The 26,615-nt window shown below is 42.1% G+C and overlaps 2 long non-coding RNA genes across 2 annotated transcripts; one reads left to right on the plus strand and one right to left on the minus strand.

Annotated features, from left to right (window-relative positions):
* The first annotated feature begins 8,490 nt into the window (after positions 1 to 8,490).
* On the plus strand, positions 8,491 to 23,174 carry LOC109495594. Its single transcript, XR_002151101.3, has 2 exons — positions 8,491 to 9,010; positions 22,169 to 23,174. It is a non-coding gene; the product is annotated as an uncharacterized LOC109495594 (long non-coding RNA).
* On the minus strand, positions 13,457 to 26,001 carry LOC123382812. The gene is made up of 7 exons (XR_006591819.1): positions 24,786 to 26,001; positions 23,763 to 23,844; positions 22,545 to 23,484; positions 22,320 to 22,412; positions 18,484 to 18,566; positions 17,520 to 17,543; positions 13,457 to 13,553 (listed from the first exon to the last, which is right to left on the minus strand). It is a non-coding gene; the product is annotated as an uncharacterized LOC123382812 (long non-coding RNA).
* Positions 26,002 to 26,615: the final 614 nt, after the last annotated feature.

The following is a 26,615-nucleotide window of genomic DNA, read 5'->3' on the forward strand; positions in this document are numbered from 1 at the left end:
TCCCCCAAATCCTTGGACCACACTTAGAGAACCATTGTCCCAAAGACAATTTAATCTTCCTTTCAATTGGGGATAAGGGGAGGAGGGAAATTGGAAAGTTAAAAGGGAAAGGAAAATGCTAAGGGACCTGGGTGTGTTAAACCTCTGAACAGATGCCCATTTAGGATAGAGAGTCAAGGTGGAACATGGTTCCCCCTGTAGCCACTTAATTATTTTTTTAAGGTTGGACAGCAACTCCCCAGGAACATTTAATACTCTTTACATCAGGCCCCATGAAATTTAAGGCAGGGTCATTGCTATACCAGTGTTTCTCCTCCATTAATCCTGTTTCATCCTCTTGAGGACCAAATGACTTACAAGGATAAAGCAAGTTGTTTTAAAGGAAAAGGTACAATCAATTACCCATACACCAATCCCATGTCAAATAAATAAATGTCACCTTTACACTAGTGAAGACAAGAATAATATACCCCCAAAACATGTCTAAGCCTATGAAACCTTTCTTTTGTGTATATATTACTCAAAGGGTAACTCATTGTAGCAAAAAAGGATTTATGGGAAGTTATAAAAATATGCAAAATACATAATAAAAATAAAAACAAAAATAGTAACATTAAAAAAAAGAAATAACATCTAACAGTAACATGAAGCCATGGAATGATAGGAGAGAAAAATGCAAGATTAGAAGACATGCACAATGATCTAAATCATTTAAATTTGAGGTCCTGATTCCTATAAACCCGAGCAAAGGCAGAAACACAATTAGCTACAAGAAAATATATGCTAACTTTATCTAACATAGCTTTACTGGCACTGAAACTGTGGGTTCTCATAGAGGTGGACAGTAAATGGCATAGAGAAAATACATTTCTTATAACCTCCCTCAATACAAGCTGAGGCCATAACAGAAAGGCCTTTAGGCCACAAATTTAATATCTGTAATATATTGAGAGTCTCATGATTCTCAGTAATTCCTAAACTTGTACAAAGGTTTCTGGTGGCTTTTCACCTTTGGTGACTCACTTCCACACTCCCTAGGCCGGGATTCAGAGCTACAACCTAATTTCCTGAAGTTATCTCTCACTGCACACATACTCAAACCCTCTACCCTAGGCAGACTGCTATAGTCACCCCTTGAAACTTGATTCCTGCCTCCACACTTTTGTCTATGCCATGTCTCCCACAGAGTGTGTGCCTGGTAGGTATTTGTTACTTCAGGGCTTATGCCATGATCAGAGAAATACAGATGAGTAACCTGTCTTCCCTTTAAGCTCTTTCTCATTCATTTTTGTTGGTTTGTTTAGTTTTGTTGTTGTTTCAGGAAGAAGAGAATGAAACGGAACAAGTCATGTGGACCAGAGTACCACATCTATGATTCATTTGGTGTCTCTACACAATGTACCCACCCACCCCTTTCCCTTTCCTATCCTATCCCTATCCTATTCCTATCCTATCCCCAGTTCACTGATTAAGTTCCATGAAAAGTCATTTATTCCATCATTTATCCATTCAACAAAGATTTAAGAGTCAGGTGCCATTCTGAGCTATGGGGATATAGCAGTGAGTGAGGAAGACATAACCCCAGCCCATGCAGACAAAACACAAGTAAACAAAGAAATTGCAAGCAATAATTGATGCTATAAAAGCCAAAACAAGGTACTGAGAATGAAATTAGCACTTGGGATAAGGGAGTCAAGGAAAGCATTCTTGAAGAGTGATATTTCAGCTAAGACCTAAAAGAACAAGAGGAAGTTGTTACAGGAAAAGGGGGAAAGAGCATTCAGATGACTAAATATGAGTCAATTTTCTCATCTGTTAAATAAAAGAATAACAGTTCCTGTCTTACGTGGGTGATGGGAGAATTTAATGTGTTAATCCATGGAAAGCACTTAGAACTGACTAGGCTCATAATAAATGCCATTAAATTAGTGATGTAAATTACCATTCCTGGCAAAGGGGACAGTATGTGCAAAATCCCTGATGTGTAAGGGAGTATGATATGTTCAATGGATTAAAAGAAGGCTGGCATGACTGGAGCATGGTTAATAAAGATGAAAACATTGAAAACGTAGTATGAAAAAATTAGAGAGGTAAAGGCCAGAGCAAGGAAGGTCTGGTATATATGACAGGAACTTGGGTTTTATTCTAGAGTTGCCACTGTGTGTAGGGTGGACTGTAATATAGAATAAGACTGGAAGAAGAAAAACCAGTTGGGAGGTGGGTGCACTAGTCCAGGTGTAAGATGATGTAGGCTGGGACTAGGAATAGCAATGGACATTGCCAGGTATATTATCAAATTTGTAGTGACAGGACTTATTGATGGATATCATGTGAAGAGTCGGGAAAGAGGCACCAAGAGTACCTTTCTGGTCTTACTCAGTAAGAAATGTCTATAGGCAACAGTGTCACGTAGACAACAGGATTTATAAGTCTAGAACTCAGGAGAGGTGAGACAGAAGATATAAATATTGGGGTGCCTGGGTGGCTCAGTCGACTTTGGCTCGGGTCATGATCTCACAATTCGTGGGTTCAAGCCCCACATTGGGCTCTATGCTGACAGCACGGAGCCTGGAGCCTGCTTCATATTCAGTGTCTCCTCTCTCTTTGCCCCTTTCCCACTCGCACTCTCTCTCTCTCTCTCAAAAATAAACATTAAAAAAATTTTTAAAAGAAGATACAAGTATTATGCACATCAGTGTAAACATATTTAAATACATGGCATTTGAGTAGGTCAGATAGGACAAGACTTTGGAAAGATAAAGAGAAGAAGAGCCAAGTCCAAGCTGTAAAGAATCTCAGTATTTAGAAGTTGGGTGTAGGAGAAAGAGCCAGCCAAGGAGATTGGGGGGTCATGGTCAGTGAGGTAAGAGGAGTCAGGAAAAGAATTTTTATGGAAGCCAGGAAAGTAGAATAGGGAGGAAATAGTCAACATTGTCCCAAGATGTTGAAGGTCCAAACAAGGTGAGAATGAAGAGATACCATTGTATTTGGTAACTTGAAGGTCACCGGTTATCTTGGCAAAACTGAGTTCAGTCAATTGGTAGGGTCAAAAGTTTGACTTGAGTGAGTTGAAGAGAGATTGGGAAGTTAAGACATGGAAACAATGTGTACAGACAACTCTTGAAAACTTTGTGTATGAATATCAGAGAAATGAGACAGTAGCTGGAGAGCATGTGGAGTCAAGGAAGGAGTTCTGTCATAACATCACTGGTATTTATAGGAAGTGAACTTCGGTTTCCATGACTTTGCCTCAGAAATTCCAAGCTCAGTCACCAAATGGCTCACATCTTTTGTCCCCTAAGGGGAAGCTTGAAGTTGTAGGAAAACACTGACATATGTAAGTAGTCCATCCTGGGCACTCCTCCTACTTTCTTCCCCCCACCCCCAGCTATTATTTTACTTTTCCAAGCCTCAGTAGGATATTCCTAAACTTTCTTTATCCCAATATCAAAATAACCTTATTTCAGAAATTAATTCAAATCGCAACTATTCTTGGCTGGGAGACATGTGTTCCATATGTCCTCACCCCTGCCTGAATGCCACAACATCTCCCTCTCTCACCTGGATGCAGAGTAAGTCATTAAGTTTCAATGCACCAAAGCAGCGTTCATTTAGATAGACACTACAGTGAGCCAAATATACTCATTTAAACATCAATAAACTCGACTTCCAACTGAGTTCATTTGTGCAGAGGGAGGTAGGATAGATTTGAGGAACATCAGTGAACCCCGTTAGCTCTCAAGATGTTATTAAAGCAGAGGAAGCACCAACCTCCCACCAATAGTTCCTAAATGTGATCACTTTCAATTTGTTCAATTCAGCGGATAAGTGATATACAGATTCAAGGCTTGGAATAAATCGTAACAAGAATTCCAATGCTGTAATGTTCTAGCAGGAACTAAGAGCACACATCCCCATCCCACTCTACTGAATTAATTTGGGCCTGTTGTGGCTGGGTAGTCTGCTAGTATCACAAACCAGTAAACTTGTGAAAAGCAAAGTCTGCTTCTATCACCAACTGACTAAAACACTAATGGCCCTACAACCTCCAAATGCAGTTTGATTACTGATTTTTTTCTAAGGGCCGTACTTTATCTAAGGGCTGTACAGTGTCTGTTGTATATAACGCCATAACAGAAGACAATACAAAGCCAATTCCCTAATCAAGATTCTGTTTAAACTCTATATAACGAGGTAATCTTTGGTTGGTTTGGAGATAGAGGTGTTGCCTTGGATGGGTCAAGCACCTTTCATTTCATCCAAGAGCATAAGCTCAGTAAACATTTTCCTTAAAGCACTTTATCAAGACAGAGGTTTATTCTAACCTAAAAATGAGTAAAACCATAGTTAATTAATGTGCTGGATGTTTATCCTTGGTATAAAGATTAATCATTTGAAAATAATATGGCGGGGAGAGAGACTGAAACAAACCCACTCTTTGTTTGGATGTCTAATGTGGACTAGGAGCTGCGTTAGGGGCTTTCCTTTTAGTAACAGACTTAATTCATGCACCTGTCATATAAGGAAAGTATTATTACCACTGATTAGGAAGTGGGGTCTGGCATGTTAAGTGATTGGCCCAAGGTCACCCACCCAGTAAAAACTGATTCAAGATTTGGCTGATCCCAAAGTCCATATGCTCTTCTCACTCTACTGAGCAACCTCCCCCACAAAATGACCCAAACATATTACAAATGAGAAAGGGGAGGAAGTCAAAACAATTATTTGTAGGGTCAAGACCCTAGAGCATTCACCTTTACAAGAAATAAATCATGTTACCACACTGATCCATGCCAGTGAGTTAACTTCTCATTTATTCATTCCACAAAATAATCTAATTATTTCAAGCCACCAGAGAACATGAAATTATCGCTCTAGTGCACTAAATTGCTCGCCAGTAACTTTAAAAAGCTAACCAAAAGGTCTAAGTTATTCCTGGAAAACCCATCAGCCTATTAATCAGGGAGAACTCATCCACTGCCCACTATAAATTGAGGCATCGCTTCCTATTCAGCTTCTGAAATCTCACACACTCTAAACAGCTAGCCCTGTGCAGCCACAATACCAGGTAGTAGTTTTCTCAGAAGATGGTACTTGATCAGCCCTACTTACCTAAACCTGCAAATGGAGAGGCAGGGAGGGAAAGAGGAACACAGAAAGAAAGAGTGCCAGTAGGCTACATATGTGCATGCACATGCGTAGACACTATTTATTTTTCTCTGTGTTGATATGTTTAACCATCTCTAATAGACTCCATAAATGCTTTCAAATCCAGTTTCAATGGTCTATTTGCTGCCTAGTATAGCATATAATCTTTTCCAAAAGTGGTATTGATCTTGTTAAGTCTCCTCATCATCTAGACTTCGAGCATCCCTCTGCAACATCATTCCTGTGGGCAAACCAGGCACTGCTTCCATGCAGCTGTCCATTCCCAGTGTCTGAGAGCTCTTGCCTACTAAATCGGATCAAGAGGCAGGGGGATAATCATGATAATAGCCACCAGGTATCGAGACGTACTATGCCAAACACTTCACGTGCATTTTCTCAAACGAGCCTCACGACAGCCTATGGCGGAAGTATTATTATCCCCCTGTGAGGCCAGGTATTATATGTTATCCCTATTTAAGACAGGGAAACCAGGCTGAAAGAGTTTAAGTAGCTGGCCCAAGCCCATTCATTCCACTCGAAGGCACCATCCACGGGCTCCTCCCATCTGTCCTCTCTTTCTCTACTGCTTGCTCATCACCCCCCCACCACCCAGTTTTTGAAGCGTCTAAGAGAACTATGTGATTATTTCCTTACTCATCTCTAAGGGAAGTATCCAATTCCATTGAGAAACCTGCAATGAGAGACAAAATGGAATGTGAAGTAGCATCCTGTCCCCCAACCCAAAGCTGAATATGGAATGAAATTCAGACTCCTAAGGCTGTGCCCGATCTTTTCTCCCAACCAGACATTCTCTTCCTCTTCCACTTCCTCCCTACTCCACACCACACACACAGTCATATCTGGCCAAGTCCAGACCCCAGAACACTCTGCATCTCTGTTCTGGTTGAATTCCTACTCTCCCCTCTACAGCCTTTTCCCTGACATTTCAACCCATCCAGACCCTCTTCAGCCTTCAAGGCCCTGCCAAATTCCACCTGCTCCTCGAGGATGTCCTTGTTCCCAAGTCAAGGTTAATCTTCCTCCTTCTGTTCTCACTGTACCCCTTTACCTCTTGTTCATGGCTGGCCTTATACTATAGCTACTCAGGCATGTCTATCTTCTCAGCTAAGCTGTGATTTCCCAAATGTGACACGCCCTGGCTTATTCATCTCTGCAGCCATTTCTCTGCCTGCCCCCACCCCATAGCTGTCAGCACATGGCTTTACAGAAAGTAGATCTTCACTACACATTTAATGAATTGAACTGACTGTTTGGGCCCCAGGTGGCCCATCAGCAATAGATATTAAAGGCAGAGACCCAGAGAATATTTCAGCTCAGAATAACACCTATGAGTAAAGGAAAACTTCTCTTTAGGCAGAATGAAGAAGGAAATTGAAACTGAACCATTACCACCTCGAATTTAAGAGGAAGGAGTGGAAAGATCCATTGCCCAGCTGATTGGCAAGGCCTGGGAGGGGTTTCTGCATGAGAGATGAGGTGGCCCTCCTGGGTATGTGGAAGGACTGATGGGACAGTCTAATGAACAGGCAGGCCTGGAAAAAGATGAGGCTGAATGTGAACCTTTGCCTAGGTCTTTGCCTAAGACCAACTTTCTTTGCGAGGTAACTCAGTTGTCACTGCTGAGACAGCAGGAAGCTCTGCAGACAGCCTTCTTCCTTGCCCTGTGCCACTGACAGGGAAGATTCATAAGGCCTGGTGAGGAGCAGTGACCTGCCTGCTATCTCTTTATGATCTTCAGCAACATGCTATGTACGTGGTGGGAGGGGGAGCCAGCAGAGGAGCAGACACCACCCTCACCCCCTCGACATTCACATGACCCGATTGTGTCAGTGCCACTTGTCCCCCCATCTGTCACAATGTCAGCTCCTGCTGGGGCCCCGGGATCCACAGAGGTTGCTCCATGTGTCGCCCCATTTATCTTTGCAGGCGGCAATGCTGATGTGTTTGACACTTCTATTTGTTATCCTACAAAGCAGGGTCCCCACTCTTCAAAGCAAAGGGGTGGGGGGTGAGGGGAAAGTCAGGCATGGCACAGGACCAGGACAGAAATAAGCACTAGGAGAAATCTGGAGAAGGAGGTCTGCAGCATCTGTACATCTAAAGGAGATGAGAAGAGACATCAGGCAATTTGGGAAAAGCAAGCCATACGCTTTGCTTTCTGGAGGATGGCTCAACCAGCAGAACGTGTGTGTGTGTGTGTGTGTGTGTGTGTGTGTGTAGAGATTGTGGCATGACACTATGACTCTCCAATGACAAGAACGGTCTGGTGTGCCTTTGTGAGAATGTCCAATGTCTGGTGGCCACCACATTCAAACTCCCCTTCCCCATCTTCTCCTCCCCCACACCTTCTTCAAAGAGGGGAACTAATGGAGACATGGGTCTTCTGCCAGCTGATACCTCAAGCTAACCCTTGCTAGGCTATGGCATTTGTCACAGTCTGTGCTCAGAACACAGACTCTGTCTTTGAAAAGATGCTAATCTTGGAGCAGCCCTGGGTCTCCCCAGACTCCTTGGAGCTCACATTGTCATGAAAAAGCCCTCTTCCTGGATAACACACCCCACAGGAAACTACCTGGCAGCTGTACAGATGGGCCCGTGCTCTGTACCAAACGCTGACACCAGAGGGTCTAGTGGGGTCTGGGACAGACTAGACTCCAGAAATAGTCCCCATGGGACTGGGGTGTGAGGTGTTGATTGATGTAGAAAGGAAACCCGGTGTGACTATCAGTTAATGAGACTAATTTCTTGTGGCTCCTTAGCTGATTCCAAATGAATAAATGATCTGAAACTCCAGGAACTGGGAATCCTTAAGAATGAATGGTGCATAAGGAAGGGGGGCGGTGATCGGGCCCCCACATTTGGTCAAGGTTTAGTGGAACAGACGTGGTCTTGGAGTCCAAAAGGATTAGAATAAGAACCTAATGAATTGATGAGGGAAAGCACCAGAACACAGCAGATCTTCTGTAATTGGTATCTATTATGACATTTTTGTCATTATTGTTACTAAAACCATCTGCAGCCTGGCCAAAAGGCTTCTGTCTGGACACCAAATATCCCACACTCTATTGCTTCACACTGAGCCTGGGGAAGGAGTGGGAGGGAATGAGAAAAAGCATCCACATTTGGGAGTGTCTGGAGCCGGCTGGCAAGGCAGACTGTAGTGCATTCAGAGAGCTGAGTGATCGTCAAGGGGACAAGAATGGACAGTTCCTCAAGGAACTGTCAAGGGAAGTCCAGCAGTGAGGGTGTGATAAGGACTGGGGCAGGGTGGGGGACAGCCCAGGGAGAGTCAGAAAACAAGCTCTGCTCTGGAGCCTGGGGACCAAGGGGTGGGGTTTTCCCTCATCCTCACCTTCATGCAGCCGCGCTGACCACCATGGTAATATTAAGTATAATGATTGCTGTTTTTGAGTTCTGATTATAGCCAATCACTCAGGTAGGCATTCTCCATACATAATTATTTCATTCCTTATCTTAGATAGGAAATTACTTCTCGACAGTTAAACTGGTTTGTTCAGTGTCACTCAGTCAGCAAAGGAAGCTGAACCTAGAGACTTCTGATGCTAGTTTGGGCTCTTTTCACAAAGCCACACCGCCTCTCAACAAAGGAATGGCTTTTCAACTGTTTCAGACTAAGCTAAAAAGAGTATATGGTTTGGAACATCAAAAGACTAGAGCAGGAGCTCCTGACCATGGATCGTGGGCTATGAAGAACCACAGGCCTGTCTCCTGCTGCTGCCAGTCCATGAAAACCCAGAGGGCTTCAGGGAGAGGTGACCAGGAATCCAGCTGGCTGCTTTGTGCTTCTTCCATCCTTGAGGCTCTTCTTGGACAGCATTTGGTAAGGCTTTGAAGCTGCCATGGCTCCCACATATGTCCCTCTCCCAGGCTGTTCTCAGGTATACCAATGACATCCCTGCTTGAAAGGGTGAACTACTGAGAAATTGAGATAAGATCATAAAGTAGGCCTATGGCCTAAAGAATACCGAGATACTGGTTCTTTGACTAATGGCTCAGCGGTCCCCCACCTGTCTACTGACAGTCAACCTCCAGGGCTCTGAGGGAACCACTGGGCAGGGAAATATAGCCCAGGAAGCCACTATCACTTGGCAATTTCTTAAAATGGAGAGGATCTTGCCCCTGAATAAATAACAAGAATGGTACTTATTCTCATGAGAATATGCCCATTTGTTCATGCTGGAACTTGGTGTTGTATTTTTCAAATGACTTTAATATGACCATCAGTTATTCAAAGAATGCCTCTTGGGAACCAGTTTTCTGTGTGTGTGTGTGTGTGTGTGTGTGTGTGTGTGTGTATACTATAAATATTTTGTATACACTCAACACTCACATTGAACATCCTTTATCTTATAATCACTAAAGTCCTCTAGAATTATATTTCATTAGCTTCTCCCCTTCCTTGCTACTATAATAGACTGTCTACTGTATAATACCATTCCCATTATATCACTGAGGACATGGAATTGGCCAGCAAATGTTTGTAACACATCCTTTTATTTTATTTTTTTAAGTTTATTTATTTTGAGAGAGACAGAGCATGAGTAGGGGGAGGGGCAGAGCCTGCCATGGGGCTCAAACTCACAAAATTGAGATCATGACCTGAGACGAAACTAAAAGTCAGATGCTTAACTGACTGAGCCACCCAGGTGCCCCTGTAACATATCCTTTTAAAATATACCCTTTCGCGGTGCCTGGGTGGTTCCGTCAGTTGGGCGTCTGACTTCGGTTCAGGTCACGATCTCACGATTCGTGGGTTCCAGCCCCACGTCAGGCTTTGCTCTGACAGCACAGAGCCTGCTTGGGATTCTCTGTCTCCCTCTCTCTCTGCCCCTCCCCCACTCACTCTCTCAAAAATAAACAAACATTGAAATAAATAAATAATAAACATACCCTCTCCTGAAAACTCTTTGTAAGTGCAAGGCAGGTGGCACACCAAGGCTCATCAAGCAAGTAACCAAGAAAAGTGAGATATTTTTAGCCCATCCTTTTCCCCTGCTGACCCCTGGCCCTGTTAACTCAGGCTGTAAGTGAAGGGCTACCAAGCTGCCCATCTGCTTTGTCAGTTTCAGACATGGAGTCTGGCCCTTGGGTTAGTGGTGGTACTTGAGTTTCACTAGCTATTGAGCTGGAAAGAAATATGTGGCAAGGAAAAATAGTACCTATGCATAAAAGCAGAAAGCTATATACACACACACACATATATACGATAGCTTTCTGCTTTTATGCATAGGTACTATGCATATATATACATATATATACATATATATATGTATATATATACATATATATATATACACACACATATATATATACACACACACATATACATATATATGTATATATAGCTAATATAATTTATATGATGTAATTATATTTATATTATATTATATTTATATTATATTATATTATATTATATTATATTATATTATATTATATTATATTATATTATATTATATTTAGTGCTCCCAAAAGAATTGTAGTGATTCCATTCTATCCAGACAGCCTTAGTAAAGGGCCTAACAGACAAATGCAACACCCAGATGCAGCCTCTGCCCAGTGAAACAACCAAGGATACAATGGGAAAGGCTCAGTTTGGTAGGAGAGGCTGACATCACCTAGGTCAAATCACGACATGCTTATTTAGAAGACCCAATTTCATCCCTGTGGAACTCACCGTTTCTTGGCTGTTCTTGCCCAAAGAAGGAGAAGGTACTGGGACAGAGGGAACATTGGACTTGGGCAAACAGGCTTGGCTGCATGTTCCGGATCTACCGTAGTGGTTAAGTCACACGCTTTCTCAGCCTCAATTTCTTCATCAATAAAATGGAATCCGTATCTTTCCCGTGGATATTCATGGACTGTTGTGAGATACAAATCAGAGTTGTAATTTATAAATTATAAAATGTATAAGGCCATAGAAGGAAATTTCCCTGCACTACAACTGGAAAACTATGTAATAGCTTTCAGGCTTGGAGGCAGATACAGACAAACCCATGCCTCTAATCTGCAGGATGTGTATGCAAGTGTGCTCATCCTGTGTTTGGCAACATTTTATAAATAGTCATTTGTGGATATGCGCTGTACACACGCAGGTCTTTCCAGGGAGGATATAATGCCACGTAGGAGGTGCTAGAGACACGTACAATACTCCATGTGAACATAGAGACTGTTTCAAATGCATTTTTCACTATTTTGTTTTGGAGATTTGGATTTTGTCAGGGATAGGGAGGCAGGGATAAAAGCAGACAAGGAGAGAGAGAGAGAATATAGGAATTGGAACAACCCAGAAAATGACTTCAGGGTACACTTTTTCAGGCTAAATGTCTAAGGATCCTCCAACATGGCATATCCTAGGCCAAACTCAGCATTTTCCCAACCCTAGCCTGCCCATCCTTTTCTGTTCGCTGTGTCAGACAATGGCAGGACCAGCCACCCATTGTTCCAAATCTGGGCATCACCCTGGATTCCCCGATCCAGTCAATCCAAATCCAGTGACAGTAAATGTCTTTAAAATGTCCAGTCTCATGACTACACGTGGGGCCCTCTGTTGGCCTGAATTACCACAATCCCCTCTCAAAGCTCCCTGTTTTCTCCCTTGAATCCATTCTCCACATTCTTGATTCCTACAACCACATCTGATCTCATCCCTTCTCTCAGGCTCCCACCTTCTTCTGTGAATGTATTTCTTGCCTTTCTCCCACACACATCCAGACTTTTCGGTCTTGCTTCCAAGTCTTTCCATATGTTCTTCCCCCACCTATAGGCACCTTTCCCCCCTTCCCCTCGGTAAGTTCTTCTCATCCCGGCTTCCAGAAAACCATCCCATTCTCGCAGAGTGAATTCAGAGTCCCTCTCCGGTGCTTCCTGTTCACATCTCTGTTGACAGGATCAAGTATGGAGAAACTGAATGGTAAGAATGGTAAGAATGGGGAGAACTGAATGGTAAGATTTCAAGACCATGAACACCTCTGAAGCAGGGCCCAGATCCTATTTCAGTTCTGTGTGTTGAGCACCCACAAAAGTGACTGAGCATAGGAGGTGCTTGATAACTCTTTGCTGATTTGGGTAGCACTGAACTGAAGTGGATCTGGCTTGGTTAGTCTGAAGAAATCAAAAGAGGCCTTGTTCTGACTCTACCCAACTCCAGAGGCATGCCTGCATTCCCCAGCCCAGCAAGTTGGTGACTGACTGGAGCCTTTCCATAAGTCAGCCCTCTCCAAAAAGTCATGAAACTTACTCCAAAGCTGGCCCAAATATGTTGTTTGCCCCAGTGAACCTGGCTTGTCTTCTCCAAAATAATCCGTCTTCGGAGGTTGGTGTTCATGGTCCTAGACCCAGAAAGGGACTTGACAATAGTCCTAAAACCATCACTTCAACCTCTTGACAGCCCCATTGAATGTGTGTTTCTCAAATCAATCAATTAATGAATATAAATAAGGTTTTGACACAGGCCCTATGTATTCTGCAGCATAAAGGAATAAAATTGTTCCCATTCCTTCCAAGCTCTGTTCCTTGCTACTTCAGTGGGGCTTGGGGGGGAGAGAGCATGCTTCTGCTATCAGTAAAGTATATGGATGACCTTTGTGATAGCTATTTTCTTGACTTTTTTTTTTATGTGAGTGATAGTCTATATGGCCAAATTTGCCAGAAGTCAGGCCCTATTGTCTATATATATTGTTATATGAAACACAATCATTAAGATTTCTTGGGTTTTTAAAGAGTCACTTCACCTTTCTTACTGACCTGAATTGCCCATGTTAGGAGGTTGCATAATGCAGTAGCTTGCAAACATGGCCACAAGGCCTCATTTCTCCCTTTATTCCAAGCACTTTTCAATGTGACTTTTAGCTCCTTCCTTCCAAAGGCAGTCTTTTTCCCCTTCCCTTGAATTGGTCTGGCCTTGTCATGTGCTCTACACAACAGAACACAGTGAAAGTGACAGTGAGCTAGTTTGGAGCCTAGGCCTCAAGAGACCTTTTGTGCATCTGCAGGACCCCTGCTAGTTCCTGCATGCAAACAAGCCTGGTCCAGCCTGCTGAGTGACACTGTAACTCCATTCCAGTTACCCATTGCTGCATAACAAGCCACCTCAAACTCAGTGGCTTCAAACAATTATCATTCATTTTCCTTACAAATGAGCACTTTGGGCAGGTCCTGGCAGAGACCGTTCATCTCTGCTTCACATGGCATTTGTTGGAGCAGCTCGAAGGCGGGGGGTGACTCATCTGGGAGCTAGTGTCATCTAGGTGTCACTCACTCATCTGCCTTCTGGTTGATACTGGCTGCCGGCTGGGATCTCGGCTGGGACTGTGGGCTGGACAGTCCTTGTGGCTGCTGGACTTCCTCACAGCATTGTAGATGGGCTCCAAGAGTAAAGTCATGAAAGGAAGAAAATGGAAGCTGTCAGTTTCTCAAAGCTAAACCTAGAAATTGGCCCAGCATTACTTTTGACCTATTCTATTGGTCAAAGTTGTCACAAAGCTCTTCCCAGATTCAAGGGAAAGGGATAAAGGAGAAAACCATGATATCCCACTATAAAAAGGACATATAACACAGGATATATTGCAGTGGCCATCTTTGGAACATATAGTCTTCCATACCTTCGTACTCTAACCAACAGTTAACCAACTGCCAGACACAAGAGGCCATCCTGAACCAGACACAGATACACACACACACACACACACACACACACACACACACACACATCAGCCAACTGGCCAACTGGCTGCAAATGCATAAGCACATTCAACCACATTTAGCTGAACCTGACTCAGATCAGCAGGACTATCCAGCTGCCCTGACAACTAATACTGGCCATAGACTTGTGAGCATTGCTAGATGGCTATCTTTGTAAGCCATCAAGTTTTAGGGTGGTTTGTCACACAGAAATCATCCTAGCTCCACCATCAACCAGCAAGTTAACCACTTTGCGCCTCAGTTTCCTCACTTGTGGATATACCTATGTCATAGGATTATAACTCATTAGTATTCAATGACATAACAGGACTTATGTGCCGAGCAAAGGGCTGGCAATGAATTCATATGTGACAGTTCCCTTCCCTTCCCTTCCTCACATATTCAAAGCTGTAATGAAGGTCACATTCTCATCACTCCCTATGCTGCATAAACCAAGGTCGTAGAATCTTGACTGTATGTCAATCTCAGTTCTGCTCTGCAGAAGGTGACTTTCAAAAATAACTCTCCTTACTAATCAATTAAACTAGTGAGAATTTTCAAAATCACTCAACTATTCCAGGAGAAAGGATAAAGGGCAGGACAAGAGGTGAACTGTATGATCCTCCTAATGAAAATTTCAAGGAGTCTTGGTTTATAAACACTGCGAAAATCCATTCTAAACAAAAACATCAGCTTTTCACTGTGACTTGGATATTAGCCAGCAATGAAGGAGAGATTGACCTGATTTAGGGTTGGTTGCACAATATGAAAAGTGATTTTTTTCCCTTTCCCTAGACCTAGAGCTAATAGCTTTGTTTGTGTCCCTGATCAACAGAACGTTGTGCTTGTCCCCTTTAAAATTGTAAAGTGCACAAATGGAACTTTGCTTATACTTAACTTCACATGCACTTTGGAGCTACTGCAGTTGACATAAACTCAACTAAAGCAAGGGGTCCAGAATAAATCCATCACATTCTGATACTCTCTGTGCCTAAACTCCCAAGGGGAAGGAAGTGGAAAATACAAAAGCAAACGATGGTCAGTTGTCTCAACTTTTACGCCTGAGGATAAAAACATAAGCCTATATTTGCAGGGGAATTTGCATTCGGCAGAGGGCTGCAGGTGCATGATTTCCTTTTAACCTGTACAACAGCGCTGTGTGACAGCAGAGTGTTAATATTCTCTTTCTGTAGATGAGGACAGTTCTGTGATTTGACTACTTGTTTAATGGTCACCAAACTTTTAATGAACTCTCAAACTGGGGAGTTGGTTAGAAATTCAGATTATAAGGTTCTATCTCAGAAATTTGGACTTAATAAAGTGTGGGATGGGGCTCACAAATCGGTATTTTGAACAACCTAGATGGCCCGCTGATAACATTGCCTCAGCCTGATACTCTTCGTACCATGAAAAATCAAAGGATGATTTTTAGAACTCATGCATACAAATAAATCCTATTTTTTCATGGCTTGTTACTCTTGAGAATTTGGAAATACTATGGGTCACATCATGCCCTCTTGAAACATAACTATTACCTTCAGTGAAAGCCTCATAGAGCACAGTTAATGCATGAGGTTGGTGCTTGATCTGACTGCCAACACCACAGTATTTGGCTTTGGAATGCAGATTTTTTTTTCCAGTAGATTTGTCTTCCTAATTATGTCTGACTTCAGATAACATTAAAATTAAATTGCTTTTCCTTTTTCTTGGGCTCACACCAGGGCAGGGAAGAAGTAAGGAAAGCTGCTCCTTAAGTGTGCTAGATGGCAGAAAAAACAAATGACCAACTCAAAGAACTATAGTGATTATCCAGTCCAGCTTCTCGTTGACTGAGGTTGAGAAACAAAGGAATAGAAATATGAAAGGCCAAGACAATCCAGCCTTGACCAAAATAGTACCCAGCCATACATTATATAGCCCAATTGGCATTTGAAACCTCTGTGAGGGCAGTCTCAAGTTTTTCTTCTCAAAGTTAATCAACACTCTGCCATATTTGCCCACCCTCTCATGGAGCTAATAACTCAAATGAGACGCTAGCAGCCATATAGCATAATTATTCCTATAGGACACTGTGTTGTACCTTTACAAGTCACTATTATTGAATAGATTATTTCTTAAACTGAAAGTTTCTACCCCTTTGTAAAGCTATCTTACTATCTGAAGATATAACCAAAAACTATTCTTATTGTCTTTGCACAGTAGATGCCCAATAGCTGTTTGATGGATGAATCATTGAACGAGGGCAAGGCAAGAACCATTTGGATGATCCAGACAGACTCACGTTAAGGGGAAATTCTAGCGAAGAGATAAGCAATAACAGTTAACATCAAGTTGAATTAGATTAGCCAGAGAAAAGGGGTTTCAATGTTCCCTGGAGTTTATCAGGAAGGGTCTTGATGTTATGAGAACATCTAGAAAGCATAAGGTTACCACCACTTCCTCAGCATCTTGACCCTAGGAAGCAGAAAACGAGTTTTGCCTACCCAGTGGATCAGGGGGCATCCTACTCAAAGAGGTCCTCACTCTGCTGTGCATGTTAATGTGCACATTCACATTTTAAAATACAAAGGGCTTTTGCCTTGATCCAGTGGCAAGGTCTCCAAACTTCCCTTGTTGCAACCCACCCTATAAAGCCTTACCCAATACAAAAACTCTTTCTTATTTTTTTATTTTTTATTATTTTTATTTTTTCAATATAATTTATTGTCAAGTTGGCTACCATACAGTATACACAGTGTGCTCTTGGTTTTGGGGCGTAGATTCCTGTGATTCATTGCTTACATACAACACCCTTCTTTAATTTCACATCAACGAAAGTCATGCAGCAGAAGCTAACTAAATGCTCGCCAGTCCCTTTTTCCCCTCATGGGAATACAGGAAATCTACATTTCCTAGATTCCCTTGCAGTTAGGGTGGGACGATGTGACCAGGTTCTGTCCAAAGGAATATGAAAATAAATGATGATTGCCACTTCCAAGCCAGGTAAAATATCCCACAATCATCCACATTCTATAGCTTTGCTCATCAGTGAGGAAAGCTGAAGCCCCAGTGGAGAACATCAGAAAAGCCATAGGAAACATGGGAACCACAGGACAAAATGGGTCTAGACCCCCATATCAACACTGGAGCAGAGCCCTCAGAAGATGTATCTGATCTCCAGGAAGCCGTGGCACAAGGGAGAAGTAAGCCTCTGCTAATATAATCCGCAATGAGGTGTGGGGGGTGTTGGTTACAACACACAGTTTGTGCTAACTAATATGGGTCACATCTTCATGACTCAAGAATTGAGTCTATAATAGGCATACCTATAAACCAATACAAAACAATATAATCAAAAGATGAAACAATCTTTGTGGAATTTTTTTCTCTCCTGGAGAAAAAGGAGATTTAGTAAACTACACACACACACACACACACACACACACACACACACACACAACAGAGCAAACTGAAAGTCACTCCCTCTATTTTGTAGAACTAAACACTTTCTTTGTCACACTTCTGTCTTGTTTGTATCTGAAACTGAGTCAGTTATTTATTTTTGTGACTATATAATCAAATCCAATCAATAAAAATTTTGAACTGCTGTCTGTTATTAGCTTGGATCCACTGGCTTTTTCTTACAGATGCTCTTTATTTGAAATACTCACCTTTGTATCAGACTCTTGGTGCCTCTAGGAGAAAAAAAATTATCACTAGATTTAGTAATACTTACTAAGCATTTACTTTGCATCAAAGACACTGCTAGCATTGTCACGAGCACCCTAGGAGGTAGGTCCCAATTGACAGGTGAGAAAATGGAGGCGGAGAAAAGTTCTACTTGTTTCCTAAGGCCACCTAGATCATAAATTATTTAGGCAGATTAGGATCTGTTCCCTCGCACTATAGAATCTGCTCTCTTAACCACCTCAGCTTATTTTCCTCTTTGATGAGGGTTTGTGCGTTCATTTTCTCAGGGTTGTCTGTGACTGTCTCATAGTAACCACGTTCCTGGAGACAGAACTCCAAATTGGCTGTGAAGCCAGTTACTTTAATTATGCTCTGGTCACCTTCCTAAATGTACCTCTGAATTGGCCCTTATTTTATTACTCTAAGCTCTACATATTTATGAACGTAACCGAGGTTCTTTTGAGTTATGAATTCTTCAAACTTTTCCAACTATTTTTCAAAGGCTTGGGGCTACTCATACCCCTTAATGACTTAAAGGGAAATTTTCCTTCCATTACAAATTTCAAGCCTGCTTACCTTTTTAAATATTTAATATTTAGGTATTATAAGAGCAACAGGACTATTTGATGTCCTAATTGCCTCAGGCCTTGTTTTCAATGCCTTTGTAGCAAAGGGTGATGCCAGAAGTAGCATCTATCCTGCTGCTTAGTTTAAAGAGCATCCAGACAGCCTGTCTGATGTGGGACCCAGGGTTGAACTCACGGGAATATGAAGGTGCAGACTAACCACCCTGTGGTTAGTCATACCCTGCCCCCCTCTCCCCACCGCCTCCAAACACACGCACACACGCACACACACCTGCTGGTAAAATGAAATCACAACACACATCCAGGGCAATATTAAAGAGAAAAGAAAGAAGGGCCGTGTGAGGCACAATCCCCTTACCTACTTTTTCTTTGTTACTGGGGATTCCGCCGACTGATGATATTTATAGATAAATGTACATCCATCTGTCCATTTGTGTGTGTCTGTACAGAATGAGAAAATGGGGCTTTAGGCTAAAGTCTTGAAACACAGATATCACTTTGCAATGGTGTCAAATTTCAAAGGAGGGAAACAAATCTACTCAACCCTTAATCCCTTCACCCACATCAAGGTGTAAGACTGCACCATTAGAGACAAGTAAGCTATATGTGTGTATATGTGTATGTATGTATGTATAATGTAGATATATGGATAAATATGTATTCTATTGGTTCTAATTCTCTTGGAAGCCATGATACAAAGGGAACTGTTAATAACGAGGCCCAGACAACAAGCTACCGGGACCAGCCTGAGTAAATTGGGATGCATGATCTTCTTCATCAAAACCCAAGAGTTGGAGGAATGTGGAAAAAGGATTAGAAGTGCCAGGGAGGAGAGGGGAGAGAGAGAAGTCTGAGAACACTCCTTTTCCCTGACCATGGCCTCCTGCCTGGAATAAGCCTGAAGTGAAAGAAAGGGAGAATTTTTTTTTCTAATGTTTATTTTTGAGAAAGAGAGAGATAGTGCGAGCGGGGAAGGGGCAGAGGGAGAGGGAGACACAGAATCCGAAGCAGGCTCCAGGCTCTGAGCTGTCAGCAGAGAGCCCGACGTGGGGCTTGAACCCATCAAATGCAAGATCATGGCCTGAGCTGAAGTGAGACGCCCAACTGACTGAGCCATCCAGGTGCCCCAAAAGGGAGAATTTTTTATTTTATTTCATTTCGTGTCATGTCATGTCATTTCATTTTATTTATTTTATTTTTTAAGTTCATTTATTTTTGAGAGAGAGAGACAGAGTGTGAGTCGGGGAGGGGCCAGGAGAGAGAGGGAGACACAGAATTAGAAGCAGCCTCCAGGCTCAGCTGTCAGCAGAGAGTCCAATGTGGGGCTCGAAACCACAAACTGTGAGATCATGACCTGAGCCGAAGTCGGACACTCAACCAACTGAGCCACCCAGGTGACGCAAGAAAACTTCTTATTTTAAAACAAAATTTGAGTTTTAACTATAACATAGGATCAGAAATACTAATTTCCATCCGGAGATGATGCTGGCACCTTGAAGTGATGAGGGAACCATTTGAGTTACTCTGGCTTGGACAGAAAGGTCATAGAGCATGTCTATATTTCACTGGGTGAAGACAAGAAATCAGTCCCACAGAGTGGACTTCGGAAGTCAGTAGAAGAAAAATGCAGGTGACTACCTGACCTCCCTCCCTGGTTACGTGTATGCATATGTCCTTCTCCTTAGTCGGAAGTCCGCCTGAGTTACACCCAGCTACCAGCCCCTGCAGGGCAAAGTCGCAGCCCTGGAGCCCGGGCACATGCCTCTATTCTCCATACTCCAGGGGCAGCTCAGGTGGGTTCCATGACCTGGGATGAGCTCAGCCACAACTTGGTATTTTGGCACTCAGCATCAATTCTGCTCATACCCCAGTTAACATGATTAGCCCTCAGGGTATATAACTGCAAAATCTGTTGAACACATTCAACACATACTTTACACATTCAGTACGTACTCATCAAGCATCGGCCTGCGCCTAGTGCTCCTGGATAGAGGTACAAATACAGAGCTCTGACTTCAAGAAACTTGCAATCACATGTAAATATACATACATACATACATATATATATATATATATATATATATATATATATACATATGGAATACATATTCATATATATGAAATATATGATAACTGTCATAGATATCTTCTTATATTCAATATTCATCCTCTTATGTATCTTAGTCAACATATATTTTAAATTCTAAGAACTCTGAATTTGACTTACTTGCTTTTCCAAACTTAACCCTGTAAGCTCTGTTCCCGACTATAAAAATCAGAGCAAAGACTAGTTATGTGGTTTGAGTGAGAAACCCAACATAAAACACCACAAACTTTAGATTAGGAAGACTTTTCTTTTAGTAGAGCTTAGAATATGTGCAAAACCCTTTTATTATGTATAGTACACAGACACACACACACACACACACACACACACTTATTATATTTAGATTTTTCAGGTTGCATTTACGTGATCTACTTTTTTTCCCTAAATACTGAAAGAGGGCCTAAGGACTAAAATAAATTGCTCTTCCTAAGATATGGGAGTAGCACTGAAATTATCCTTTTGAAAAGCAGAGGACCAGATGGCCAATGTATACAATTCTTTGAAAACACTTAATTCCACCACTGAGAGCTCATGAAATGGCCTCAGATTTTCTTTCAGGAAGTGAGAGAAGATGAAACCAAGGGCTAATATTCTTAAGCACAAGATCTATGCGGCGAAGGAGGCAAATGAGGGGCCAAAGCTTTGTTCTGAGCTACAAAGTTCAAACGGCAGTCAATGAGGAGAGGACCAGAAACAGATAGGGAGGTCCCCAGGGCTTCATATCAGATCTGAATGAGACCTCCTGGGCTAAGCCGGGCAGAAGGGACATTGTCCTAACCGTGGTACAGGCTTTTAGCACTTACTGACGTATTTGGGGGAACAATGAGCTACTGATGCACTCAGTTCCCTGCCACCTGCCCCTTGCTGTTCCCAGTAAGCTGCACTTTAGTTCCTGTTACAGCCAAAGCCAGCTTCCTTGTCACTGAAGCCTTGCTCTGCACCAGCGTTTCCAGAATTAAATCTGAGACCATCCAGAGACTGATTTCATAAAGGAAATGGGAGTGGGGGGTGCTACTGTTTTACCTAAAACTAAATGCATTTCCTTGCTCCCTGCCTGGCCGTTGGTTATTGTCCATAAAAAACCAGCAAATTTCCTTGAACGGATCTTTGCTTATCCCCTGTGAAGCCTCACTACCCCTGCCCCAAATAAACCAAATTACCCTCAGCCAGCTCCATGCCACTAGCAGCTGGCCCTCCCCCCCATCCCCATGTCTCATGAGAGTTTTCCAGCCTTGATAAGCCTTCCTTCCCTCAGAATTCAGTTAATTCACCTTTTCCCCCTCAAGGATACACATGGCTTCTGTCTCACAGACTATCCTTGGCACATCACTGGCCCACGCCTGTTTTGTACCACCAGAATCTCCTGAACTTTATCAGAGATGATACAGATGTAATTAAACCTGAATTCTACTCTCTCCTTGTGACAACTCAGCGGACAATTAATGATGATAAAAGAGCCTGCCAGCTGCTGTCTGACATACCAATGTGAGCTTCCAGCTCCAATGAAGATGGAGGGTGAAGGGCAGGTCCCTCTGGCTCCATTTCAATCTGTCTTTTATCTCACACTGGCTAAAAATTAACACTCACTTTGGGGAAATTTAGACTCTTTCTTCTCCTTTCTTAAAAGCACCAAATAGACAATCTGGGGTAATGCAATGTCTACGAGATAAACAACAACGCTTCCGGGAAGAGTAATTTAAGCTTTATCGCCAGGGATTGTAGATTCAAGCCTAAAGCCAGAGGAGCAGGCCCTTAACCACTGACCCAGTAGAAGAGAGGATGTGCCCACCACCTTTTGGTCATGGTCATGGGAACGTATCAGTTGGGTATGGAGGGATTTTCATAGGGAAGACACTTTGTGGGTTTTTCCACAACAATGCTGTTCCCCTGAAAACCAACTTTGATGTCATTTGTCCCTCTCTCTCCAAAATTTCAGGTTCGGTCACGACTGCCGCCTGGTGCAATAAAATGTTTGGAGCGAGACCAAGGCTTGAGGGAGACATGGGCTGTAGAGGGAGATGACTGGAGAGAAAATAATCAAAACAAGGAAGATGAGAGGGAATAAGAGAAGCCTGTTCAACACTCACACTTCAAAAACACGTGCTGAGGCTCCGTGGCAACAGAACAGCGCTGCTGGCTTCCCGCGTTGCTCTCTGTTTAACAGTTTGGTGTTTGGGGGACTTGAGAATCCATTTAGACAATTCCCAGAAGAAAAAATGCAAACGACTCATAAACACATGAAATAAATGTTCAACATCACTTGTAATCAAAGAAATGCAAATATAAAACAACAAGATAGCGTTTTCACCTACCAAATTAACAGAGATTAAAAGGAATTCTAGCCGTCAACGGAGGTGGAGAGATGGCCCATGTCTCCTTGCTGCAGTGCTAATTGGTACAACCTTTCTCCTGGGCAGTTTTGCAATAGGTAGCAAAAGTCTTAAAAATATTTATACTTCTTGGCCCAGTAATTCTCCTTCTAGCTTCTACCCTAAGGACATAAGCAGCAATCTGAGCGAAGATACGAAGATACGTACTAATGTATCATTGGGATGTTGTTTACAACAAGAAAAAGAAAAAAAAGTACAATGTTATTTTGTTATTGAATATATAATATAAATAGGAAATACACAAATATAAAAACAGATTACAACATTCCTTCACTAATATTGTGCCACAGATGATATATTTTAAAGACTATTGATATAATATAAACCAAAAACACCAATAGTGTATATATAGTGTGATCTTAGTTTTATGAGAAAAAGAGAGAAAGAAAATACATCAAAATATTAACAGAAATTATTTCTGTATAGGTAATTTCAGTGCATGTTTATTTCTTTTTGATACTTTTCTGTATTTTCAAAGTTCCCCATAATGCACATATGCTGATCAGAAAATGTAAGCAGCGTTTTAAATGTGTAAATAAAGAATTAAAAGCACATTAGTCAGTATGGGCTTTGTAACAAACCCCAACGCTCAGTCGCTTGAAACAATAAAGCCTTGCAAGTCCACTAGAGACTCGTCCCCATGTTGTCTCACTCAGGAACAAAAACAAATAGAGCCTCCATCATTGGAAGCGTCATGGTCACCATGACAAGGGCAAGGAAATGTGGGAAATTATAAACTGACTCTTGCTGACTTTCATCCAGAGGTGATGCATGTCACTTCCACTTATGCTTCATTGGCTGAAGTCAGTCATATGATGAGTCTTTTCTAACACAGACTGAAAAGCTCAATCCTACAATGTGCCTAGAGGGAAGAGAATCAGAAACATTTGTGAACAGAACCAATATTTACTACCCCCCAAAAAAGACCATTTTTTTTCTTAAGAATTAATTAGATGTCGGACTGAAAGTCTTTCCTCTCTGCTTCATTAGCCATCAAGATGTGACATTATGCATCATTCATAAAACCCTGAACAACTTGGTTCTGCCTATCAATTCAGCATACAGAACTTAGGTTATTTGAGAGACATCACTATTGCAGGCAAGAGGCTATTTAAAAAGGTAAACAAGCTGCAAACATACCAGAGCTACACGACAGAAACATCCTTTCTTTCCAGGGCTCATGGAGTAGCCAGGGGAATGTCAGCACTTTCCAGCCAGCATTCTAAACACAGAAAAATCAAAATAAGCCATGTTGGAAATGTCTCCCACCTTTTCTTCAATGTTGGAGAACAGGGCATATATAAATATATATATACGTGTACACACACACACACACACACACACACACACACACAAGTTGTTAACCCAGTCACTGGGAACATTTTTCTAGTCAATATAACCTGTTTTCTTTTTAAATCTGTACTCTGCAAATATAAAAGATGAGAACACACCAATACCAAAACACAACTACTAATGTTAAAGAAAATACCATTAAAATCCCCTGCACATACAGTTTATCATACTCCATTAAGTACTATTTTAAAATGTTTTTGTGTTAACAAAAAAAAACTAATATGACTTTATGAATAACAAAAATGGAAGGCAACATCATTTGGACATTAATTCGCATTTGCTTTTTGAGATATATGTTTTTACCATGTTAAAAAAGAAAGCTGATTACATAGGTAGGGGCACCTGGGTGGCTCAGTTGGTTAAGCGTCCAACTTCAGCTCAGGTCATGATCTCATGGTTCGTGAGTTCGAGCCCTGCATCGGGCTCTGTGTTGACAGCTTGGAGCCTGGAGCCTGCCTCTAATTCTGTGTCTCCCTCTCTCTCTCTGTCCCTGCCCCGCTTGTACTCTGTCTCTGTCTCGCTCTCTCTCAAAAATTAATAAACATTAAAATTTTTTTAAAGTTAATTACATGGAATGTTATCTTGTAGCTTGCATTGATAGACCTCTCTAAAGGACTCAGGTAATGATAGAAAATCCCATCCAACCTTAGAATTATCATAGAATCTTTTCATCACCCACTATATAACTAATTGGTCTTCAAATGTTATAGATTCTAAACTTCCTAAGTATGTGTTTATCTAATTTTTCTCTCCATTGACAATTACTACACTCAGGGCTTCTTCATCTTTCACCTGGGCTATTGCAATCACCTATTTTCTTGTCTTCTTCCTTCAGACTCCCCTCCGTCAGCCACCTTCCACACTGCCACCAACATTTGTAATCCTGATAGTTCTTCTCTTAACATCCCTCAGTGGCCCCCTGCCACCTGGAAGATAAAGTCCAAACCCTTTAGCAGAACAAGGAAAGTTCTTCACCTTATGCCCTCAGTCTACCTCCCAAGCCTAAAGTGGCCTTCTTCAAAATGAGATCAATGGAATATCATTTCCATGATTATGAAGATGAATGTGGGTTCTATGGTCAAATATAATGGGAAAAGGCAAGTTCAACCTGTTTTGTTTCTTCGGGGATTGTCAGAGTTGAGAATTTAAGGGTGACTCTCCATGACTCCCAGGACTTAGTCCTGGCTCTCTTCTCTTGCTCACCTACACTCATATCCTGGGTGACCTCACCCAGTCTCCTAGCCTTAAGTACTGCATATATGCTGACAACTACTCAATTTGAATCGCTGGCTCACACCTCTGCTCCGAACGCCAGACTGCCTATTCCCAACTCTCGCAAGATATCTGAGCAACATCTGAAACTTGACCTTATTTCAATCTCCTCCCTCAGTCTTGCCACCCCACTTAACAGCAACTTCATTCCATAAGTTAATCAGGTCAAAAAGCTTAATGCCATTCTTGATTCCTCTATTTCTCCCACGCCCATATTTTGTTCATTGGCAAATCCCATCAGCTCTACATTCAAACTATTTCCATAATTCAATCACTTCTCATAGCCCACTCTGCACCTGGGTTCAGGCCACCATCATCCTTCACCTGAATTCTCTGAAGAGCCTCCTAACCAGCGTGCTTGCTTCTGCCCTTCCCCGATGGCATCTAATCCCAACCCAACACCTAGGTGGAGTGTCTCATGGACTTCAAGAGGTCACCACACCCCTTTCCTGAAACCCTGCAGCTGCTTCCCCTTTTACTCAGAAAGGAAGCCAGAGCCCTATGACCCCAAACCCTAAATACTGCTCCTGCATGACTTTCTCCCCACATCTCACATCTTCTCCCCTCCCTCCCTGGGCCGTGGCCACACCGGCCCCCAGGCTCTGTAAACCCTGGGCACTCACATCTCCCTCTCCTCTGATTGCTCTTTAGCCAGAGATATACCCACCTCCCACCTCACTCCCTTTTTCCGGGTCCCTCCTCAAACATAACATCTGGCAAGAACTTCCTTGACCTCCCTTTCAAAATCCCAACACTCCCCTCCCCCACACCTCCAATATTCTTTCCCACTTTATTTTTTCCTCTGTAAGAGTTAATACTCTTCTCTAAAATACTATACGCTTCAATTTCTCATTTTATTGGTTGCCTGTCTGTCACACTAGGTAGAATGTAAGCTCCATGAAGACAGGCACTCTGAAATTTGCTGGTCACTGTTGTGTCTCCAGTGCCTACAACAATGCCTGGAACATAGTAGATATTTAAAATATACTCATTAAATGAAGGGATGAATAAGTAATACTGAATTAATAGAAAAGAGTAAACAGCATTTCCCCAAATTGTTCTACCTATTCTAATTGTAATTCTAACACAGATCTCTTTTTCATGGGGCATTCCTTATGAACAAGCATCTGCACCCTGTCTGTCTCCTGGTCTGCTCAAGAGGCCATGGCTTTGTCTGCTTGGCTTTTTCTCTCCCCCACTCTTGCTAAGCATTCTTCCTTTGGCAGTTCTTGAGGTCCACTAATGCAGATTATGCAGAATGGACCTATCTTACCATGGTAGGTATTTATATATAAAAGATGAAAAACATTTCATTATTCCTTCCTTAAAGTAGAGTCTTTCACTGAATCCACTTCATTTAGTAAAATA

The sequence above is a fragment of the Felis catus genome, chromosome F1, assembly GCF_018350175.1.
Source record: "Felis catus isolate Fca126 chromosome F1, F.catus_Fca126_mat1.0, whole genome shotgun sequence".
NCBI classification, from domain to species: domain Eukaryota; kingdom Metazoa; phylum Chordata; class Mammalia; order Carnivora; family Felidae; genus Felis; species Felis catus.